The 24350-nt window shown below is 36.6% G+C and overlaps 1 protein-coding gene and 1 pseudogene across 1 annotated transcript in view; one reads left to right on the forward strand and one right to left on the reverse strand.

Moving 5' to 3' along the window:
* TMEM232 (transmembrane protein 232) overlaps positions 1 to 24350 on the forward strand; it is a gene marked incomplete at its 5' end in the record, with an annotated part of 213199 nt that overhangs the window by 159408 nt on the left and 29441 nt on the right. The window lies entirely within an intron of this gene.
* On the reverse strand, positions 4016 to 5191 carry LOC102748805 (L-lactate dehydrogenase B chain-like; annotated as a pseudogene).

The following is a 24350-nucleotide window of genomic DNA, read 5'->3' on the forward strand; positions in this document are numbered from 1 at the left end:
TGAAATATATGAATTTAGTGCCACTGTATTGCCTGTAAGGTGACTGTTACTGTATATTGTCTGTGTTCCTTTCTGGTCTATGTTACTTTTAGGCTCTCTCTTTGCTTAGAGGACCCCTTTCAATATTTCTTGTAGGGCTGGTTTTGTGTTTGCAAATTCCTTTAGTTTTTGTTTGTCCTGGAAGCTTTTTATCTCTCCTTCTATTTTCAATGACAGCCTAGCTAGATATAGTATTCTTGGCTGCATATTTTTCTCATTTAGTGCTCTGAATATATCATGCCAGTCCTTTCTGGCCTGCCAGGTCTCTGTGGATAGGTCTGTTGCCAATCTAATGTTTTTACCATTGTAGGTTACAGATCTCTTATCCTAAGCAACCTTCAGTATTTTGTCTTTGTCTCTGAGACTCGTAAATTTTACTATTAGATGTCGGGGTGTTAACCTATTTTTATTGATTTTGAGGGGGGTTCTCTGTGCCTCCTGGATTTTGATGCCTGTTTCCTTCCCCAAATTAGGGAAGTTCTCTGCTATAATTTGCTCCAATATACCTTTTTCCCCTCTCTCTCTTTCTTCTTCTTCTGGGATCCCAATTATTCTGATATTGTTTCATCTTATGGTATCACTTATCTCTCGAATTTTGCTCTCATAATCCAGTAGTTGTTTATCTCTCTTTTTCTCAGTTTTTTTATTTTCCATCATTTGGTCTTCTATATCACTAATTCTCTCTTTTGCCTCATTTATCCTAGCAGTTAGAGCCTCCATTTTTGATTGCACCTCATTAGTAGCCTTTTTGATTTCGTCTTGGTTAGATTTTAGAATTCTTTTATTTCTCCAGAGAGGGTTTCTCTAATGTCTTCCATGCTTTTTTTCAAGCCCAGTTAGTATCTTTAAAATCCTCATTCTGAACTCCAGTTCCACCATCTTATTAATGTCCATATTGATTAGGTCCCTGGTAGTCGATACTGCCTCTTGTTCTTTTTTTTGAGGTGATTTTTTCTGTCTTGTCATTTTGTCCAGAGGACAATAGATGAATGAGAGAACAGAATGCTAACAGGGTAACAATGACCCCAGAAAAATATACACTAAACAAATCAGAAGAGACCTGAAACCAGTGGAAAAGAAAGGGAAAGAAAGAAAAAAAAGAAAGAAAGAAAAAGATAAAAAAATAAAAGAATATGATCAAATATGATCAGGCTGGTGCATAGATCAGTGCCACAGACTAGATTTGGGGCATATTTTGGTCTGTTAGAAGAAAGTGCCTCCCAAAATTTTAAAGAAATAAAAGCGTATATAGGTACAAAAATAATGGTAAATATGATGAACTGATGAAATATGACTGTAAAGATGAAAATTATAAAAGATTTTATAAAAGGAATTGATAAGATAGGAAGTTGGTTGAAAAAAGAAAGAAGAGGAATTTTTTTTTAAAAAAAAAGGGAGAATATGATCAGGCAGGAGACTAGAACAAAGCCATACACTAGAGATTTAGGGTATATTTTGGTCTGTTAGAAGAAACTATATCCCAAAATTTTAAAGAGAGAGCAACTTATATATATATATATATACCAAATATAAGGTTAACTACTATGAAGGGATAGAATATGACTCTAAAAATAAAAAATAAAAAAATTTTTTATAAAGGGTATAATAAGATATTGGTTGAAAAAGGGAAAAAGAAAAATTCAAAAAAAAAATTTTAAAAATTAACTTTGAAAGACTAACGAATCAGTGGGGAAAAGCCATGAATTCTATGTGCTGTATTCCCCTAGCGGTGGAGTTCTGCCATTCTCATTGATTGGTAAATTTGGTCTTGGGTGGCTGTTCTTGCTGATCTTCTGGGGGAGGGGCCTGTTGCCGTGGTTCCCAAATGTCTTTGCTGGAGGTGGAATTGCCCCGCCCTTGCCAGGTCTGGGCTAAGTAATCTGCTCGGGTTTGCTCTTGGGAGCTTTTATTCCCTGCAAGCTTTCCGTACAGCTTTGGAGGAGGAGAATGAAAATGGCGGCCTCCCAGTCTCTGCCCAGAGGAGCTGAGAACTTGGGCCCCACTCCTCAGTGAGCCCGCAGAGAAAAGCAGTCAATCACTCCCATCTCCCCATTCTCCAGCCACACTCCGTGCTCACCTGGCCTGTGACCGAGTGTTTCTATCTCTGGCACACAACCCCCTGTGGAGTCTCCAAACTCAGCAGATCCCTGCGGTGCACTCCTGCGCCACTCCTCCTGGTGGGGAAGAAGGGGAGTCTCCCCGGATCTGCCACTTGTTGGGTCCCTGCTGGAAGAGCAGTGGTCCAACTGTGCCACGATCACAGTTTATGCCAACCCCGAGCTGAGAGCCCACTCCTTGGCTCCGTCTCTGCAGCTGGCTTCCCTGCTCCGATACCTGGGAACTCTGTGGCACTCAGGTACCCCTGGTCTTTCTGTGACCCCGAGGGTCCTGAGGCCACACTGTCCCAGTGAGTGTTCCACCCCCTGCTCAGCCACTGGAGTGGCGTCCCTCAGTGGAGCAGACTTCTAAAAGTTCCAATTTTGTGCTCCGCAGCTCTATCACTTGTCAGTAGCAGCTAATGGAGGCCCCCTCCCCCGCCGTCTATCTTCCCAAATATCGCCTCAGATTCACTTCTCTGCACGTCCTACCTTCCAGAAAGTGGTCGCTTTTCTGTCCAGAGAGTTGCTGCTATTGTTTTCTTTGATCTCCTGTTGAGTTCGTAGGTGTTCAGAATGGTTTGATCCCTATCTAGCTGAATTCCTGGGACCAGACGAAATTTAGGTCTCCTACTCCTCCACCATCTTGCTCCTCCTAGTTTTGTTCTTTTTAAGATTGCTTTGCCTATTCAGGATCTTTTATGGTTCCATACAAATTTTAAGATTATTTTTTCTAGTTCTGTGAAAAAAATGCTATTGGTATTTTGATCGAGATTGCATTAAGTCTGTAGATTGCTTTGGGTAGTGTGGTCATTTTAATGTTTGTTCTTCCAATTCATGAGCATGAGATATCTTTCCATTTGTTTGTGGTATAGTTCTTTTACCTCCTTGGTTAAGTTTAATCCTAGGTATTTTATTATTTTTGGTGCAATTGTAAATGGGATTGTTTTCTTAATTTCTTTCTGCTGCTTCATTATTAGTGTACAGAAATGCAACAGATTTCTGTATATTGATTTTGTATCTTGTGACCTTACTGAATTCATTTATCAGTTCCACTAGTTTTTTGGTGGAGTTTTTAGGGTTTTCCATATATAGTATCATGGCATCTGCAAATAATGAAAGCTTTACTTCTTCCTTACTAATTTGGATGTCTTTTGTTTCTTTTTCTTATCCGAGTGCTGTGGTTAGGACTTCTATGTAGTATTATGTTAAATAAAAGTGGTGAGAGTGGACGTCCTTGTCTTGTTCCTGATCTTAGGGAAAAAACTCTGTTTTTCTTCATTGAGTTTGATGTTCACTGTTGGTTTTTTCATATATGGCCTTTATTATGTTGAGGTATGTTCCATCTAACCCTAATTTGTTGAGGGTTTTTACCATGAATCTATGTTGTATTTTGTCAAATGCTTTCTCTGCATCTGTTGAAATGATCATATGATTTTTATCCTTAGTTTTGCTAATGTAATGTGTCATGTTGACTGATTTGCAAATATTGAATCACTCTTGCATAATAGGAATAAATCTCATATGATCATAGTGAATGATGTTTTTAATGTATTGTTGGATTTGGTTTGCTAATATTTTGTTGAGGATTATTGCCTCTATGTTCATCAGAGATAAACATCTCTTTTTTGCAGTGTCTTTATCTGGTTTTAGTATCAAGGTAATTCTGGTCTCATATAATGAATTTGGAACCTTCCCTTCTATTTTTTAGAATAGTTTGAGAAGAATAGCTGTGAACTTTTCATTAAATGTTTTCAAAGAACCAGCTCCTGATTGGTAGAATTCACCTGTGAAAACTCCTGGTCCTGGACTTTAGTTTTGTTGTTGTTGTTTGTTTTGTTTTTTATTTTTAGAAACACAGTACAATAATTAATCTTATTTGTTCAAGGGCTCCTATTGCAAGCATTAAACCAAGCATGGGCATTGATTCTGTGAACCCAGATTAATATATTTGGGAAGATAAAAACAAACTGTGATCCATGTATATGGATGAAAAACTAAAGGCTCATGGTTAATCACATTATAGTTTTAAATTTCTATAGCCTAGAAGCCAGAAGTCACAGGTCTTTTAGGTCTTTCTGGATGTCCGATAAGGTATTTGTACTTTTCTTGAGCTGAGGAATCTTATCATCCTTTAGCTTCTGATTGATAACACTGGTTAATCTCTGAGCATTCAGGATACATGGGAGGCTCAGGAACACTTCATTCTTAATGCCATACATTCCCTTTACTATTGTTGCCACTGGATGTATCCTGGATAGATTTTTAAGCATGGATTCAATGAGATCAGCCACACTTAATCCAATAGCCCCGTTGGTATATCCTTTTAGCTTGATGACTTCATAGGCACTTTCAGCTACCATCTTATTCACTTCTTTCCAGTTTTCACTGTCATTGTCAGTTCTCATTTCTGGATTAATTTCCTGGAGAGAAATGCCTGCCACATTCACTCCACTCCACACAGCCACATGTGAGTCTCCATGTTCTCCCAAAATGCATCCATGGCAGTTGAATGAATGCCATGTTTTTCAGCCATAAGATAGTGAAATCTAGCAGAATCCAGATTACAACCATTTCCAATCACAGGATGCTTGTGTAGGCCACATAGTTTCCAGGTAACGTATATAAGAATATCCACTGGGTTGGAAACCACAAATTATGATACAATCAGGACTATACTTGACTATCTGAGGAATAATGAATTTGAAGAAATGAACATTCCTCTGCACCAGATTGAGGTGGCTCTCTCCCTCCTGCTGGTGGACTTCCACAGTTACCACTAAAATCTTAGAATTGGCGGTCGCAGAATAATCTTTATCTGCCACAATTGTAGGTGTCTGAAGAAATAAGCTCCCATGTTGCAGATCCATCATTTCTCCTTTGAAATTATTTTCCAAAACATCCACAAGGGCAAGTTCATCTGCCAGAGACTTTCCCAGAATGCTGATGGCACATGCCATACCAACTTGTCCAACACCCACTACAGTGATCTTATTGTTTGGATTGGTTGCTTCTTCTGCAACTGGTGCACTCGGTTTTTCCTTAAGAGTTGCCATTATGGCCAGGAGAGAAACGGCTGTAAGAGTCATGGGAAGAAGACAATGTCAGCTGTGTGTGTCTCCTCCAGTGCAGGATCTGCCTATTGGGAGTTTTTTTTTTTATTACAGATCAATTTCATTGCTATTAATCAGTCTGTTCAAATTTTCTATTTCTTCCTGCTTCAGTTTTGGTAGGTGATATGTTTTTAGGAATTTATCCATTTCTTCTAGGTTGTCCAATTTGTTGGCTTTGTAATTTTTTCATATCCTCTTATGATCTTCTGTATTTCTGTGGTGCCTGTTATATCTCTTTCATTCCTAATTTTATTTGGACCCTCTCTCTTTTTTTTTTGAATGAGTCTGGCTAAAGGTTTATCAATTTTCAAAGAACCAGCTCCTGATTTCATTGATTTGTTCTATTGTTTTTTTTTTTCTTTTCAGTTTCTATTTTGTTTTTGCTCTACTCTTTTTATTTTCTTCCTTCTACTGGTTTTGGATTTTGTTTGTGTTCTTCTTTTTCTAGCTCTTTAGGTGTAAGGTTAGGTTTTTTTATTTTAGATTTTTTTTGTTTTGTTTTTGAGGTAGGCCTATAAAGCCATAAACTTTCTCTTAGAATAACTTTTGCTGCATCCCAAGATTTTGGATTGTCATGTTTTCATTTTCATTTGTTTCCAGTATTTTTTATTTCCTCTTTGATTTCTTGGTTTACCCACATTGTGTGGTAGCATGTTATTTTTTTAATAGTAATGACCAGCTTTTCCAAAAAATAAATAAAATTGCAATGCTTTAACTACATTAGCTAAGAAAAAAAGAGAGTATACTCAAAAACCAAAGTGAGAAATGGAAGAGAAAAACAATACAACGCATAACCACAGAAATACATAATGTGATAACAGATTACTGTAGCCAATTACATACTAACAAATCAGATAACTTAATTAACATCTATGTATTTATGCTCTTTCCAGATTTTTTCTTGTGGTTAATTTCTAGCATTTTGGTTGGAAACGATGCACAGTGTGACTTCAATCTTTTTGAATTTGTTGAGACTGTTTTGTGGCTTAATATGTGATCTATTCTGGAGATGGTTCCATGTGCACTTGAGAAGAACGTGTATTGTTTCAGGATGAATTATTTTGAACATGTCTGCTAAATCCATCCTTCCAATATGTCCTTCAAAGCCATTGTTTCCTTTGTGATTTTTCTGTTTGGATGATATATTCATTGATATAAGTAGGGTGTTAAAATCACCTATTATTATTCTATTATTACTGACTATTTCATGTATGTTATAAGCTGCTTTATGTATTTGGGTACTCCCATGTTGGATGCATAAATATTTACAACGTTTGTATCTTGTTAGATTATTTCTTTTATGATAATGTGGTGTTCTTCTTTTTTTCTTGTTACTGTCTTTGTTTTAAAGTCTATTTTGTCTGATATAAGTATTGCTACCCTGGCTTTCTTTTCACTTCCATTTGCATAATAAATGCTTTTTCACCCCTTCACTTTCAATCTGTATGTGTCTTTAGATATGGAATGTGTCTCTTGTGGAAAGAATATAAATGTATCTTTTTTATTTAATCCATTCCATCACCCTGTGTATTTGATTGGAGCATTTAGTCCATTTACATTCAAAGTAATTATTGATAGGTATGTACATATAGTCATTTTGTTACTTGTTTTATGGTTTTTGTAGTTCTACTCTTTTCCTTTCTTGCTCTCTTCTCTCATGGTTTGCTAGCTTTCTTTAGTGATATACTTGGATTCCTTCCTTTTTATTGTTTGTCTATCTGTTAGTGGTTTTTGATTTGTGGTTACCATTGGGTTTGGATATAACATCTTACACGTATAGCAGTCTATATTAAGTTGATGGTCACTTAAGTTTGAATCCATTCTTTACTTCTCTCACCTCCATGTTTTAGGTATATAGGGTTATACTTTACATCCTTTTATTTTGTGAATCCTTTTACTGATTTTTATAGATATACTTGATTTTACTGCTTTTGTGCTTCTAATTTTCTTACTCCTTCTTATGGTCTTTCCTTTCCACTCAAGTCCCCTTTAACATTTCTTGTAGGGCTGGTTTACTGGTCATGAATTACCTTAACTTTTGTTTGTCTGGGAAACCTCCCCCCCCCACTCCCACCCCATTCTGAAAGATAGCTTTGCTCAATAGAGTATTCTTGGCTGCAGATTTTTTCTTTCAACACTTTGAATATGTCATGCCACTCTCTTCTGGCCTGCAAAATTTCTGCTAAAAAATAAGCTGATAGCCTTATGGGGTTTCCCTTGTATGTAACTGTTTTCTTTCCTTTTGCTGCTTTTAATTTCTCTCTTTATCACTACTTTTTTGCCATTTTAATTACTGTGTGTCTTGGTGTGGACCTCCTTGAGTTGATTTTCTTGAGGGCTCTCTCTGCCTCCTGGATCTGGGTATATTTCCTTCCCCAGATTATGGAAGTTTTCAGCTATTATTTCTTCAAGGACATTCTGTTCCCTTTATCTCATTTCTCCTTCTAGGATCCTTATAATGTGAATGTTATTATGCTTAATGGTGTCGCTGTATTCCCTTAGTCTATTTTCATATTTTATTATTTTTTGTCTCTCCTGTTTAGTTTGCCTTTGATTACTCTGCTCTCCAGGTAATTGATGTGTTCTTGTGCTTCCATTAATCTTCTATACATTGCATCTAGTGTCCATCGACTGATGAATGCATCTAGTGTATTTTTAATTTCATTTATTGAGTTCTTCATTTCTGTTTCCTTTTTTATGTTTCCTGTCCCTTTGTTAAGGGTCTCACTGAAGTCCTCCACTTTTTTCTCAAATCCAGTGAGTATCTTTATGATGATTACTTTATATTCTCTACCAGGCATGTTACTTATATCCATTTCATTTAGGTCTCTTGCTGTGATTTTTGTCCTTTTTTTTTTTTTTTTCATTTGGGACATACTGCTCTGAATCTTCATTTTGTCTCCCTCTGTGACTGTTTCTGTGTGTTATGGAAGTAAGGTATGTCTCCTGAACTTGAACATAGTGGCCTTATGAAGAAGAGATCCTGTAGTGACCTGCAGTGTAATGTCCCCTGTTCACCAGATCCTGGCACTTCAGGGGTGTTTCCTGTGTGTGTGTTGTGTGCACCCTGCTGTTGTGGCTGAGCTGCTTTTGCCTTCAGTCCAGTTATCTGTGATGGCTCTCTTTGCCTATTGTGGGCAGAGCTTGGTCCCCTATTAGTGGGCAGTCTTGGACCACCTGGGCTTAAGTTCAGTCAGACCAGGCATGTGCCAATGATGCAATAGCATCAAACAGCATGAAACTTCACAGGTGGGGCATGCAGTGCCAGTAATTTCTGCACTGGCAGGAGGGGATCTCTAGCTGCCAAGGACCTAGGCAGGCCAGGTGAGATCTAGGCAGATCTGAAGAACCCCCAGGGTTGGGAAGCAGGGTGTAGCAATGTTTTGTCCAGTGTGCTGTAGGAGGTAACCTGGAGCTAAGGCCTGGCTGGAACGGCCATGTCTGCTGAACGAGATGGTGTGACTCACACTGTTAGCAAGTTAGGTGGTAAGTGTGCTGTGGTGGTTCCCACAGGTGTCCCTGTGTCTAGGCTGGGAAGTAGGGGAGGGAAATGGCCCATACCAACCCTTTTTGCTGGAGAAGTCTCCCAATGACCCTTGCCCCTCCAGCACACTCTCTGACATCAGTAAACAAATCTCCCTCCCATATACCATAGCTATTTTTCAAAACTGCTGCTTCTGTGATGTATCTCTGTGGGACTGTTTGTTGTGTTGTCTCTTTAAGGGTGGGGATTCAGTTTCCCTTCCCCTCCCAGGTTTCCTAGAAGCGTACTGATTTTTTAAATTCCAGCTTTTAAGCCCCACTGATTGTAAGAACTCAAAAATTTAGCCTCTCTGGTTTTCAAAGCCAAATGTTATAGGGATTCATCTTCCTCATTCTAGCTCCCTGTGCCTGGAGTTTCAGGTGTGAGGATCTGTTTCTCTCCCTTTTCCATGCCTACAAAGTGCCTCTCTCTTGAGGACATTCCTGCTGGTCTGTTTAGCTCCTGACCTGGTCTCTACCCTTCCTACCCTCTTTGATGTGGACTCTTGTCTACATTTAGCTGTGAAGAGTCTGTTCTATCAGTCTTTGGACCATTTTCTGGGTTATTGACACTGATGTGTCTGTTATCTAGTTGTATCCATGGGACAAGGTGCGGTTAGGGTCCTCTGACTCCACCATCTTCACTGGAATGCCTCTATACTTTCTATAAAGTACCTAAATTAAGAGATTAAGAATGGACTTAACTCAAAGCTTCAGAGTGTTTTCAACCAAAATAGAGAACAAGAAAGAGCAATACCATTGAAATAAAGCCATTAGACTCTACATTATTTGAAGACAATAATCTGTTATTTAGCTTTAGAAACAATCATCCAGCTAATACTTCTACAAACACTGGCAGTCAACATTGAATTAAATTAAACATAGATTTCAGTTTAATTATTTTACATTTGTTACAAAATTGAATAAAAATAGTATTGCATAAAAATAGCATTGTGTAAAAATAAAATTATAATTTATTTAACAAGCTTAAATAATATTAATGTGGCTCCAAAAATACACATTATAGTTTTAAAATCTGACAAAAGGAATAAGTAAAAATGTGTTACATTCCCCCTCTTATATAGAGTGGGGAAATAATCAAAAGGAGATTATGATGCAAAGTCTATTTTTTTACCCTAATAATTTTTGATATATAGAATTTTTTGAGAAATATTAATGTAATGAAAAGAATTAAAAATAGAATATATGCCTTCCTAATCATGGGAGTAAATTAGAAGAGGAATAACAAAATTCTACATGGAGAATATACACAGTAAAAACAATAAATCATATAAGACATAGCAAATAAAACAAAAAAAAGACAAGACATATAAATTATAATAAAAGTAAATGCCATTAGTTCCATAGTAGCCAAAGGAAAAATTAAACTAAGTGTAACTGAGAAGAAACTGTTAAAATGAGATTAAATTAAAAAAAAGGAATGAAAATGATTTGTTAGGAAAAATCAAACATTAAAATATGGTGAGTTGCAACACTGTTTTCAGACAAATTTGAATTTTAAGCAGAAATCATTAAACAGTTCAAAGACCATAATGTTACATTGACAAATGGCACATTTGACAACTAATGCATTCTCATTGACTATTTCCACATATACTGAAAGTGACTGGAAGGAAATAAGCCAAATTAAACAGCAATTATCTCAAGGAGATATGATCATAGACAATTTGCACTTTGATGATACATACTGTTCTGGATTCATGCCCATAAATATTTAGAAAGGAAAGAAGTTAATGAAAGAAAGAAAAAACCTTCTGCAAAATAAAATAAATTTAACTGGTTTTTAAGCTTTTTTCTTTGTTCTTAACATATCATATATCCATATCTCTGTCTTTGCCTAACTACCCCCTTTTAAAATTGCTTCTCTGTTTTCTAACACATTTTTTCTTTTTCTTTTTTTTTAAATTTTTTTAAAGATTTTATTTATTTATTTGAGAGAGAGAATGGGAGAGAGAGAGAGAGCACATGAGAGGGGGGAGGGTCAGAGGGAGAAGCAGACTCCCTGTTGAGCAGGAAGCCCGATGCGGGACTGGATCCTGGGACTCCAGGATCATGACCTGAGCCAAAGGCAGTCGCTTAACCAACTGAGCCACCCAGGCACCCTAACACATTTTTTCTTTCTAGTTTTCCTCCCCCATCTGTGGTTGTGTCTTCTCTGGATTTTCTTTGTTCCAAAGTTTTCTCTCCTTGCTGTTACATCCTTCCTTTTAATCATGTGGATTTAATTACTGCCTTTCCCTGGGAAGTTTTTATTACCTCTCTACCATGCTTCTCCCTTTGCAACTACTTGGTGGGCACCCCTACCTGAACATCTTGGTGACACCAAAAACTCATTACAGTATGTCTAAAACTGAAGTAATTTAGTGTCATTCATCAGTAATCAAATAAGTATCTACCTTAGCCTTTAAAGGCTAAAAATTTAATGGATCCTTCTAAAATTTGGCCCTCTTTCTTATTCTCTTTTTGGTAAAAGCACTATTAACCTCTGAAATATCTAGGCTCAACATCTCTGTTTTGCTTTAGTTAGTTAGTAGGTAGTTAGTTGGTTACTTTACTCTTCTCCCTCTCATGCTTTTCAAATCCAAATAGTGGCCTCAAGTTATATTTTCATTTTTCTACCTGGTCTTCATCTCTACTGGCTACTCTCTATTCATGTTTCACAAGCTTCACCTGTACTTTTGAAATAGCCTCCTAAATTATCTTATCACAAATCTCTGCACTTTTGATTCATCTTAAAATCTATTGCCCATTCAATCTGCTAAAGTATACAACTCTTGGATTCACCCTCACTCTTCCATGCTTAGCACAAGTGCAGGTATATTGTGGAAGTGACTTACTATCAATTAAACATTTCCTAATTCTTTCCAGCAAGAAGTTTTCTTTCCCTTCTAAGAAATCCTATAGCCCTACCTTCCTAGCATTTATTATTTATACTTAATATTATAGTCATTTATGAACAGCATTTATTGCACATTTGGTATTTTTAAAGCTCAATAATGTGATATATCTCCAGTATGGGATCTTTTTTTAAGTACAATAAGAATTAGAATTATCTCCTTATAGTTCAGCTTAAGAGAAAATTTGTTTACAAGCAAGTGCTAAAATACTGAGAGAAGTTCCATTATTTTTGTTGACTCTGGCTAAATGTTCTAGCAAAGTGAACTACCAAAGACCCTTATTCAGTTTACTTTTTTTTTTTTTTTTAACATCTCACTTCTAAAGTAAAGCTGGCTACAGAATCTTGGCTTTAAGAAATAGCCTAGTGCAATCTTTACAACTGTAGGAGAATAACAATTGTCCCTCTTGCCACAAAGTATACTTAAAAGAAATTAAGTATACTTAAAAGAAATATAATAACATGGTATTAGAACTGATTTTTATAGCAATGACATCAGATGATACAGTAATAATTAGATATTAGGAGGAACAAAATGTATTTTGTATCACAGACAACTGATACAATTTTTGACTAGTTGGTTGATTAAACTCTTCTAACTTCTTAGTTTCACCTCAGTGCCCGTCTCAATTTTGAACAGTACAATACAGTATACTTTTATTTGAAGAACCCATTCAGATTGCTTAAATTTCCTTGGGATTGATTTTGCAGCCTCTAAGTACAGGTAGTAGTTGGTTCTGTGTGCACACACAAAAAAACTTGAATTGATTTAAAATGAACTAGGTCAATGTAGATCAATTTAGGCCACAGCAACCCATGAAGAGATGCAAATTAGGATTCTCCTACTGAGACTGAAAATAGATTCCATCAAGTCTTCTCTGAGCAAATTCTGAAAATGTACCTTAAAAGGGACAGCTATAAAAATTCCAAGATTACTGTAGCAATTTGAATAAGAGAACATGGAAGAAAGGACAGGAAATAAAAAGATATTTTGATAAAAGAATTTCCCAATATGTAGCCTAGTGTTTTAATTTTCAGTTTAATCGGTTAGAAGGATGATGCCAGTGAAAGAAAAAAGTAAAAGAGCAATCTACTAATGACTTTATACCAACTGCACCTGTCAATCATATTTTCTCCTGCAAAAGTGATAAAGGGCAGTGTTCAGTTTCAAATATAATGGAAAACACTGTACCCCAATGCGTGCATTTACTCTCTTCAATGTGTAAAAAACCAAAAAGTAATAGCTAATTCATAAAGCCATTGCACCAAAAACTGGAGCTGACTTTGAGGGTCACATTGCTACCACATACTGATTATTTCACTGATGTCATGAGATCAGAATATACAAAATGGAAATGACTTTACAATTTCTTTTGGTGCATTTACCTGAAGCACAATGAGCTGTTCTCTGTAATTTATTACCAGAGCGAAGTGGAATCCCCATTCTGAAAATCCCAGGCATAAGATACTTGACTTTGAATCTCTACTGTTTACCTTCAGAACTTTTTGATAATAAGGTGCTCATTAAGAGCAAATTCATTGACAGACATGTTTTTAGTTTGGGTGAAACTAGAGATGACCCCGTATAAGGATCTTAGCTCTGGCTCTGCCACTAACTATCTGGGTTGTAACACAGCCTGCAGCCTCTTAGCACTTTAATTTCCTCATCTCAGACTCTCATTGGAGCCTCTCTTACCTTGTCTGAACTCTCTGAGACTTGGTTTCCTCATCTGAGTTATTCATCATAGTCAGCCTGTTTAGTTCTTTCACAACTTCACTTTATAAAAACCAAGACTCATTTTTAATTCCATAAGGCAATAAAGGCCAATATTATAAAACATAAACACCTTAAGCAGTGTGACATAGACTTCAGAACAAAAAATATTACCAGGGCTAAACTAAAAAAGGACATTACTAAATGGTAGGGGTGGAAATCAATTCACTAAGAATAAGAAACAGTCCTAAAAATGGATGGGGCTAAAACATGTACTTATGAATACATGAAGCAAATAATGGAAGTGAAGAGAGAAATAGACAAATCCATACTTTGAATTTGAAGTATCCATAATACTTACACAGTTAAACAATTCTTTCTCAGCAACTAATATAACAATTAGGCAGAAAATCAGTAAGGATATCAGAGCCTGAAACATTACCAACTAACTTTATGTAATAAACATTATAGAACATTCCAACTAACAACAGCAGAATATAAATTATTTTCATGTATACATAGAACATTCACCAAGATAGACAATATTCTGAGCCATAAATCAAATCATAACATATTTAATAAAAATCATAGAAAGTTTATTCTAAGATTGTAAAAAAAAAAAAACAACCCTTAAATTAGAAAACAGTAACAGGTATCTGGAAAATCTCCAAATATTTGGGTTATTTAGAAGTGTGTACCTTAATTCCATGAGAAAAGAAGTCATATGAACAGTAGAAAATGTTTTAAATTGAAAGAAAACAAAAATTTTAAATGTTAAATGCAGTTAAAGAATGTAAAATGTAAAATACAGTTAAAGCAATGTTTAAAGGGAAATGTGTAACATTAAATGTTTATATTAGAAAACAAAATATCTCAAATTGGTGATCTAAGCTTCCACTTTAAGAAATGGTAAAGGAAGGCAAATTAAACTTGAAGTAGAAGAAAGTATAATAAATATAAGTGCAGGGGCGCCTGGGTGGCTCAGTTGGTTAAGCGACTGCCTTCAGCTCAGGTCATGATCCTGGAGTCCCTGGATCGAGTCCCGCATCGGGCTCCCTACTCAGCAAGGAGCTTGCTTCTCCCTCTGACCCTCCCCCCTCTCATGTGCTCTCTCTCTCTCATTCTCTCTGTCTCAAATAAATAAATAAAATCTTTAAAATAAATAAATAAATAAATAAAAAATAAATATAAGTGCAGTAATAAATGAAATTGAAAGTGGAAAAAACAGAGTAAATGGAAATCAAATCCTTGTTCTTTGCAAAGATCAAAAAAATGATAAACCTCTAGCAAGACTTACCAAGTTAAAAAAAAAAAGGAAGCTACAAATTATCAATATCAAATTAAAATGGAAACATCATTACAGATCTTACAGACATTAAAAGGATAATAATATATAATATAATATTACAAACTATTTAATGTCCATAAGTTGAATAGCTTAGATGCAATAGGCAAATTCCTTGAAAGATAAAACTATCAAAGTTCATTCAAGAAGAAATGAGTGTAACGTGACTAATACAGATAAAGGAATTGAATTCATAGTTAAAATCCTTCCAAGAAAGAAAATACTGGGCCCAATGGATTCATGAATTCTCCCAAACCTTTAAGGAAGAAATCATATCTACTCTACAAAAAAGGTAACACTTTCTAATTCATATTATGAGTCCAGCACTGCCCTGATACTAAAACCAGAAAAAGGTGTTACAAGAAAAAATCAGTGATGGCTATTTTTCATGAACATAGACATAATTTTTTTTTTAATTTTGGTATGTTATGTTAATCACCATACATTACATCATTAGTTTTTGATGTAGTGTTCCATGATTCATTATTTGCGAGCTCTATTACAAAGCTGTAATCATCAAGACAGTATGGTACTGGCACAAGAACAGACACATAGATCAATGGAACAGAATAGATAGCCCAGAAATAGACCTCAACTCTATGGTCAACTAATCTTCGACAAAGCAGGAAAGAATGTCCAATGGAAAAAAGTCTCTTCAACAATTGGTGTTGGGAAAATTGGACAGCGACATGCAGAAGAATGAAACTGGACCATTTCCTTACACCACACACAAAAATAGATTCCAAATCGTTGAAAGACCTCAATGTGAGACAGGAGTCCATCAAAATCCTAGAGGAGAACACAGGCAGCAACCTCTTTGACCTCAGCCGCAGCAACTTCTTCCTAGAAACATCGCCAAAGGCAAGGGAAGCAAGGGCAAAAATGAACTATTGGGACTTCATCAAGATAAAAAGCTTTTTTGCACAGCAAAGGAAACAGTCAACAAAACCAAAAGACAACCAACAGAATGGGAGAAGATATTTGCAAATGACATATCAGATAAAGGGCTAGTATCCAAAATCTATAAAGACATAAATTTTTTTACAAAATGATAGCAAATAAAATTCAGCAATATGTAAAAAAGATAATAAATTATGAGCCAGTGGGTTTTATTCCAGGAATGCCATTTCAACATTGAAAAATCAATCATTATAATTACTATATTCCTAGACTAAAGAAGAAAAACCTTTATATGATTATTTAAATAGATGAAGAAAAGCATTTAACAAAATTCAATATTCCTTCAAAATAAAAACTCTTAAAACTAGAAATAGGGGTGCCTGGGTGGGCTCAATCAGTTAAGTGTCTACCTTAGGCTCAGGTCACGATCTCAGAGTCCTGGGATAGAGCCCTATATCTGGCTCCCTGCTCAGTGGGGAGTCTGCCTCTCCCTCTGCCCCTCCCCCCTGCTTATGTTCACACTCTCTTGCAAATAAATAAAATCTTTAAAAAATAATAAAATAAAACTAGAAATAGTTTTCTATTTCTAACACAGGAAATCTATGAAAACATATAGCTTACATTATATATAATGGAGAAAGGAAATGAATAGGCACACTTAAAAAAAAAAACAGTTGATAAAATTATCTGCTAAAATCCTATGAAATCTACAAGAGTCACCAGAATAAGTGAGTTTAGCAAGGTTACATAACAAAAGGCCAATATACAAAATCAACTGTAATTGTATATACTAGTAATTAATAATTAGAAATCACAATAAAAATGTTTTACAAGAGCAGCAAAACCAAACCATGCAATAATTAGATATAATGTGAAGGAAGTAAAAAAAAAAAAAAAAAAAAAAAAAAAAACACTGATAAAAGTAACCAAAAAAGATCTAAAGAGGAGAGAGATACAGTGTTCATGAATTGGTGAAATCAATATTGTGAAGATGTCAATATTCTTGAAACTGATCCACAGCTGCAGTGCAATCACAATATCTCAACAGTATTTTTATAGCCATAGGTCATAAAATTGATTATGAAATTTACATGGAAAAAAAAGAACTAGAATTTAAAAAGCAATTTTGAAAAATAAGAATATTACCTGGTATCTACACTTGTTATAAAACTACAGCAGGTGAGAGAGTGTGGCATGGGCATCAAGATAGACAAATAGATCAACAGAACAGAAAAAAATGTCTAAAAATATACCTACACAAATGCAGTCAATTGTATTTTGACAAAGGTGCAAATGTAATGACAATGGATAAAGGACAGTCTCATAAATGGTGCTGGGATGTCTGGAATTCCATATACAAAAAAATTGACAAATACCTTGTATGATATAGAAAATTAACTCAAAATGGATCCGAAACAAATTTCACACTTCAAATTATATAATTTCTGCAAGAAAAATAGAAGAAAATCTTTTGTGGTTTATGCAAGATTTCTTTCTTTTTTTTTTTTTTTGGTGTAGTGTTCCATGATTCATTATTTGCGTATAACACCCAGTGCTCCATGCAGAACATGCCCTCTTTAATACCCATCACCAGGCTAACCCATCCCCCCACCCCCATCCCCTCTAGAACCCTCAATTTGTTTTTCAGAGTCCATCGTCTCTCATGGTTCATCTCCCCCCTCCAATTTCCCCCCCTTCATTCTTCACCTCCTGCTATCTTCTTCTTCTTTTTTTTTTTTAACATATAATGTGTTATTTGTTTCAGAGGTACAGATCTGTGATTCAACAGTCTTGCACAATTCACAGCTCTCACCATAGCACATAACTTCCCCAATGTCTATCACCCAGCTGCCCCATCCCTCCACCCCCCACCAGTCCAGCAACCCTCAGTTTGTTTCCTGAGATTAAGAATTCCTCATATCAGTGAGGTCATATGATACATGTCTTTCTCTGATTGACTTATTTTGCTCAACATAACACTCTCCAGTTCCATCCACGTCATTGAAAATGGCAAGATTTCATTTCTTTTTTGGCTTATGCAAGATTTCTTAATTACTGCACCAAAAGCATGAGCCATTCAATTTTTAAAAATCATAAATTGGATTCCCGGAAAAAGACGGAAGAGTAGGAGGACCGTAAGTTCATCTCATTCCATGAATACAATTAGTTGAAAGCCACATCAGTGTAAATAACCAAGAAAATGACCCAAAGACTGGCAGAACGGACTCTTTACAGTTAAATGTAGAGAAGAGGCCACATCAAAGATAGTAGCAAGGACAGAGACCAGGTCAGAAGCTAAATGGACCGATTGGACTGTCCAGAAAAGGGATGGACACCATGGACACAGGAAAGAGAAACAGACTCTTACACCAGGGAGCCTGGATGGGGAAACTAATCCTCATAACATTTAGCTGTGAAAGCCAGAGGGGCCAAATTCCAAGAGTTCTTACAATCAGCAGGGCTTAAAACCTAAAATTAGAAAAGTCAACAGTCTTGGGCGCCTGGGTGGCTCAGTTGGTTAAGCGACTGCCTTCGGCTCAGGTCATGATCCTGGAGTCCCTGGATCGAGTCCCGCATCGGGCTCCCTGCTCAGCAGGGAGCCTGCTTCTGCCTCTGACCCTCCCCCCTCTCATGTGCTCTCTCTCTCTCATTCTCTCTGTCTCAAATAAATAAATAAAATCTTAAAAAAAAAAAAAAGTCAACAGTCTTGTAGGAGAGTCTTGTAGGACCAAGGTGCAGGTAACACACAGGAGACACCTCTGAAGTGCCAGGTCCTGGTAAATGGGAAATTGCATTGCAGGGCACTAGAGAAACTAGAAATCAACCACAAGAAAATAATCTGGAAAGAACACAAATATATGGAGGTTAAGTAATATGCTACTAACACAATGAATGGGTGAACCAGGAAATCAAAGAAGTCATCCAAAAATACATGGAGACAAATGAAAACACTATAGGTCCAAAATCTTTGGGATGCAGCAAAAGCTGTTCTAAGAGTAAATTTTATAGCATTACAGGCCTACCTCAAGAAACAAGAAAAATCTGAAATAAACACCCCAACCTTATACCTACAGGAGCAAGAAAAAGAAGAACAAACAAAATTCAAAACCCGTAGAAGAGGGTGCCTGGGGTGGCTCAGTTGGTTAAGTGACTGCCTTCAGCTCAGGTCATGATCCCAGGGTCCTGGGACTGAGTCCCACATCAGGCTCCCCCTGCTCTGCAGGGAGCCTGCTTCTCCCTCTGCCTCTGCCTGCCACTCCCCTGCTTGTGTTCTCTCTCTCTGTCAAATAAATAAATAAAAATCTTAAAAAAAAAAAAACAGTAGAAGAAAGGAAATAATAAAGAGTAAAGCAGAGGCATGCCTCAGTTGGTTAAGCATCCAACTCTCAATCTCAGCTCAGGTCTTGATCTCAGGGTTGTGAGTTCAGGCCCTGAGTTGAGCCCAGCATGGAGCCTACTTAACAAAACAAAACAAACCCTAAAATGTAAAGCAGAAATAAACAAAATGAAGCTAAGAAAACAATAGATTGGGCGCCTGGGTGGCTCAGATGGTTAAGCGTCTGCTTTCGGCTCGGGTCATGATCCCAGGGTCCTGGGATCAAGTCCCGCATCAGGCTCCCTGCTCAGCGGGGAGCCTGCTTCTCCCTCTGCCTCTGCCTCTCTCTCTCTCTCTCTCTCCCTGTCTCTCATGAATAAATAAATAAAATCTTTAAAAAAAAAAACAAAACAATAGATCAATGAAACCAGGAGCTGGTTCTTTGAAAAAAATCAACAAAATTGATAAACCCTTAGCCAGACTCATAAATCATAGAGAGAGAGGATTCAAACAAAATCAGAAATAAAAAAGGAGAAAACAATGGACATCACAGAAATATAAAGTATTATAAGAGACGATCATGAAAAATTATTCTCCAACAAATTGGACAACCTAGAAGAAGTGGATAAATTCCTAGCAACATACAACCTTTCAAAGTTGAATTAGGAAGAAATAGAAAATTTAGAGTCGATTACCAGCAATGAACTTGAATCAGTAAACAAAAAACTCCCAACAAACTAAAGTCCAGGTCCAGACGGCTTCACAGGTAGATTCTGTTAATACATACTCTTCTCAAATTATTCCAAAAAAAAATAAAAGATGAAAGAAAACTTCCAAATTCATTTTATGAGGCCAGCATTATCCTCATACCAAAACCAGAGGGGTGACTGGTCAGGGGATGGATGAAATAGGTCAAGGAGATTAAGAGTAGACTTATACGAGCACTGAGTAATGAATTTTGTATATACAATAATTGTATATTGTATACCTGAAACTAACGTAACACTGTATGTTAAGTATACTGGACTTAAAATTTAAAAATGCAACTGGAAAACATTTTAGAATAAAATATAAGCAATATAACAAAAAAGTACACGTGAAGAATTTAAGTACTTGAAAATCTAAAAATTCTTGGGAACAAAATCAGTTCTTTTATCATTTTATATTGCACTGGCAAAACCTAAGGCTGATTTTATTTACATTTATTTCTCTCTCTCAATATTTGTAGAATTTTGCTTTTATACTTTTTTCCTTGGGTCTCTCATCATGGTTTTTTGAATTGGTATAGAAAGTCATTTAAATACACATACTTACATCTGTTTCAGCTCTGTAAGCTTTCTGTGGTCATATCTTTGAATACTGCTTCTATTTCAAATTTTCTGGGATTTTAAAAATTGATAATTCTTGGGTTGTATAACATTTTATTCCATTTTAGTTCTCTCTTTATTTGAACTTTATATTTTCCTCTATCTCTGGAAATCTTGAATTCATAATCCTTAACATTGGTTTAATTTTCATGTCTCCTCTGTTTTCTTAAAATGCTTTCCTATGTCTTGGTTTTTTACCATGGCATTTTATCTTTTCATACCAACCTTTCTCACATCTTTTTCTCTCTGACTTTTCTATTCTTAGGACTTTAAGTTCCTATTTTGTAGATATATTTTATATCCTATTAAGTGCCAAGTAGTATTCTATACCTACTTTCAGATTCCTGCTGTAAATAATTTTTTATGTTTATTTTTTTCTAGATATATGCATTGATGTACATTCTTTTTGGCTTTCAGTAAGTTAGAGATTACTTTGGAAGTTTTCTCCTACTTGCCATTTATTGAGGAGAGGTCTATATAGGACTGGTCTTTGCCAACAAACAGTATTTACAAATTGTCCTGTGTCCCTTTCTATACATTTGCATGCTAGTGGATACCCAAAGTTAGATCTGTAGCTGGATAGAAACTGGGAAGAATTTCTGGTATGTTTTTATCTAATGTGGCTATGCTGGAATGTGAGATTTTTTTTTTTCTACCCATTCTATCTGTATTTCAGATTGCTGAATAGTGCTATTATCCTCAGTCTGTTTGGAAAACAGGGCCCTTCCTATCTCTGCAAGATTCTTTTAACCCTCAGTAGAACTTGATTTAGAGTAAGTAACCTCTCTAGGATAAAACTAACCTCTGTCCATCGATTTTCTTCTATTTAGGGCACCTTGGTGGCTCAGTTGGTTAAGTGACTCTTGATTTCAGCTCAGGTCATGATCTCAGGATTGTCAGATGGAGCCCCATGTCAGGCTCTGCACTGGGTGGGGAGTCTGCTTGGGATTCTTTTTCTCCCTTTCCTTCTGCCACTCCCTGCTTCTCTTTCCCTCCCTCTCAAAAGAAATATGAATAGAAGAAAAAAATTTAATTTTAATTTTTAAATTAATTTTTAAAAATTTTATTTTATTATGTTATGTTAATCACCATACATTACATCATTAGTTTTTGATGTAGTGTTCCATGATTCATTGTTTGCATATAACAACCAGTGCTCCATTCAATACATGCCCTCTTTCATACCCATCACCAGGCTAACCCATCCCCCGCCGTCCTCCACTCTAGAACCCTCAGTTTGTTTCTCAGAGTCCATAGTCTCTCATGGTTCATCTCCCCCTCCGATTTTCCCCCCTTCATTTTTCCCTTCCTACTATTTTTTTTTTTTTAACATATATTATTTGTTTCAGAGGTACAGGTCTGAGATTCAACAATCTTAACACAATTCACAGCGCTCACCATAGCACATGGCTGGGGCACCCAGCCACCCCATTCCTCCAACCCCCCACCACCCCTCAGTTTGTTTCCTGAGATTAAGAATTCCTCATATCAATGAGATCATATGATACATGTCATTCTCTGATTGACTTATTTCGCTTAGCATGATACCCTCCAGTTCCATCCACGTCATTGCAAATGGCAAGATTTCATGTTTTTTGATGGCTGCATAATACTACATTGTATATGTATACACATCTTCTTTATCCATTCATCTGTTGATAGACATCTTGGCTCTTTCCACAGTTTGGCTATTGTGGACATTGCTGCTATAAACACTGGGGAGCACGTACCCCTTCAGATCACTACATTTGTATCTCTGGGGTAAACACCCAGTAATGCTATTGCTGGGTCATATGGTAGCTCTATTTTCAACTTTATGAGGAACCTCCATACTGTTTTCCAGAGTGGCTGCACCAGCTTGCATTCCCACCAACAGTGTAGGACGGTTCCCCTTTCTCTGCATCCTCGCCAACATCTGTCATTTCCTAACTCCTTAATTTTAGTCTTTCTGACTGGTGTGAGGTGGTATCTCATTGAGGTTTTGATTTGGATTTCCCTGATGCCAAGCGATATTGAGCACTTTTTCATGTGTCTGTTCGCCATTTGGATGTCTTCTTTGGAAAAATGTCTGTTCATGTCTTCTGCCCATTTCTTGAATGGATCATTTGTTCTTTGGGTGTTGAGTATGATTAGTTTTTTATAGATTTTGGATACTAGCCCTTTATCTGATATGTTATTTGCAAATATCTTCTCCCATTCTGTTGGTTGTCTTTTGGTTTTGTTGACTGTCCTCTTTCATACCCATCACCAGGCTAACACATCCCCCGCCGTCCTCCACTCTAGAACCTCAGTTTGTTTCTCAGAGTCCACAGTCTCTCATGGTTTCCTTTGCTGTGCAAAAGCTTTTTATCTTGACGAAGTCCCAATAGTTCATTTTTGCCCTTGCTTCCCTTGCCTTTGGTGATGTTTCTAGGAAGAAGTTGCTGTGGCTGAGGTCAAAGAGGTTGCTGCCTGTGTTCTCCTCTAGAATTTTGATGGACTCCTGTCTCACATTGAGGTCTTTCAACCATTTGGAATCTATTTTTGTGTGTGGTGTAAGGAAATGGTCCAGTTTCATTCTTCTGCATGTGGCTGCCCAATTTTCCCAACACCATTTGTTGAAGAGACTGTCTTTTTTCCAGTGGACATTCTTTCCTGCTCTGTCAAAGATTAGTTGACCATAGAGTTGGGGGTCCATTTCTGGGCTCTCTATTCTGTTCCATTGATCTATGTGTCTATTCTTGTGCCAGTACCATAGTGCCTTGATGATGACACCTTTGTAATAGAGCTTGAAGTCCAGAATTGTGATGCCACCAGCTTTGCTTTTCTTTTTCAACATTCCTCCGGCTATTTGGGGTCTTTTCTGGTTCCATACAAATTTTAGGATTATTTGTTCCATTTCTTTGAAAAAAGTGGATGGTATTGTGATACGGATTGCACTAGATGTGTACATTGCTCTAGGTAGCATTGACATCTTCACGATATTTGTTATTCCAATCCATGATCATGGAAAGTTTTTCCATTTCTTTGTGTCTTCCTCAATTTCTTTCATGAGTATTTTATAGTTTTCTGAGTACAGATTCTTTGCCTCTTTGGTTAGATTTATTCCTAGATATCTTATGGTTTGGGGTATAATTGTAAATGGGATCAACTGCTTAATTTCTCTTCTGTCTTATGGTTTGTGTATAGGAATGCCACTGATTTCTGTGCATTGATTTTATATATGCCACTTGACTGAATTCCTGTATGAGTTCTAGCAGTTTTGGGTGGAGTCTTTTGGGTTTTCCACATAAAGTACATATCATCTGCAAAGAATGAGAGTTTGACTTCTTCTTTGCCGATTCAGATGTCTTTTATTTCTTTTTGTTGTCTGATTGCTGTGGCTAGGACTTCTAGTTCTATGTTGAATAGCAGTGGTGATAGTGGACATCCCTGCCGCGTTCCTGACCTTAGGGGGAAAGCTCTCAGTTTTTCCCCATTGAGAATGATATTCGCTGTGGGTTTTTCATAGATGGCTTTTATGATATTGAGGTATGTACCCTCTATCCTTACACTCTGAAGAGTTTTAATCTGAAAGGATGCTGTACTTTACCAAACGCTTTTTCTGCATCAATGATAGGATCATATGGTTCTTGTTCTTTCTTTTATTAATGTATTGTATCACGTTGATTGATTTGCAGATGTTCAACCAACCTTGCAGCCCAGGGATAAATCCCACTTGGTCGTGGTGAATAATCCTTTTAATGTACTGTTGAATCCTAGTGGCTAGTATTGTGGTGAGAATTTTTGCATCCATGCTCATCAAGGATATTGGTCTGTAATTCTCCTTTTTGATGGGGTCTTTGTCTGGTTTTGGGATCAAGGTAATGGTGGCCTCATAAAACGAGTTTGGAAGTTTTCCTTCCATTTCTATTTTTTGGAACAGTTTCAGAAGAATAGGTATTAATTCTTCTTTAAATGTTTGTTAGAATTCCCCTGGGAAGCCATCTGGCCCTGGGCACTTGTTTGTTGGGAGATTTTTGATGACTGCTTCAATTTCCTT

This window comes from Leptonychotes weddellii, chromosome 7, assembly GCF_054177405.1.
Source record: "Leptonychotes weddellii isolate Sample4059 chromosome 7, ASM5417740v2, whole genome shotgun sequence".
NCBI classification, from domain to species: Eukaryota; Metazoa; Chordata; class Mammalia; order Carnivora; family Phocidae; genus Leptonychotes; species Leptonychotes weddellii.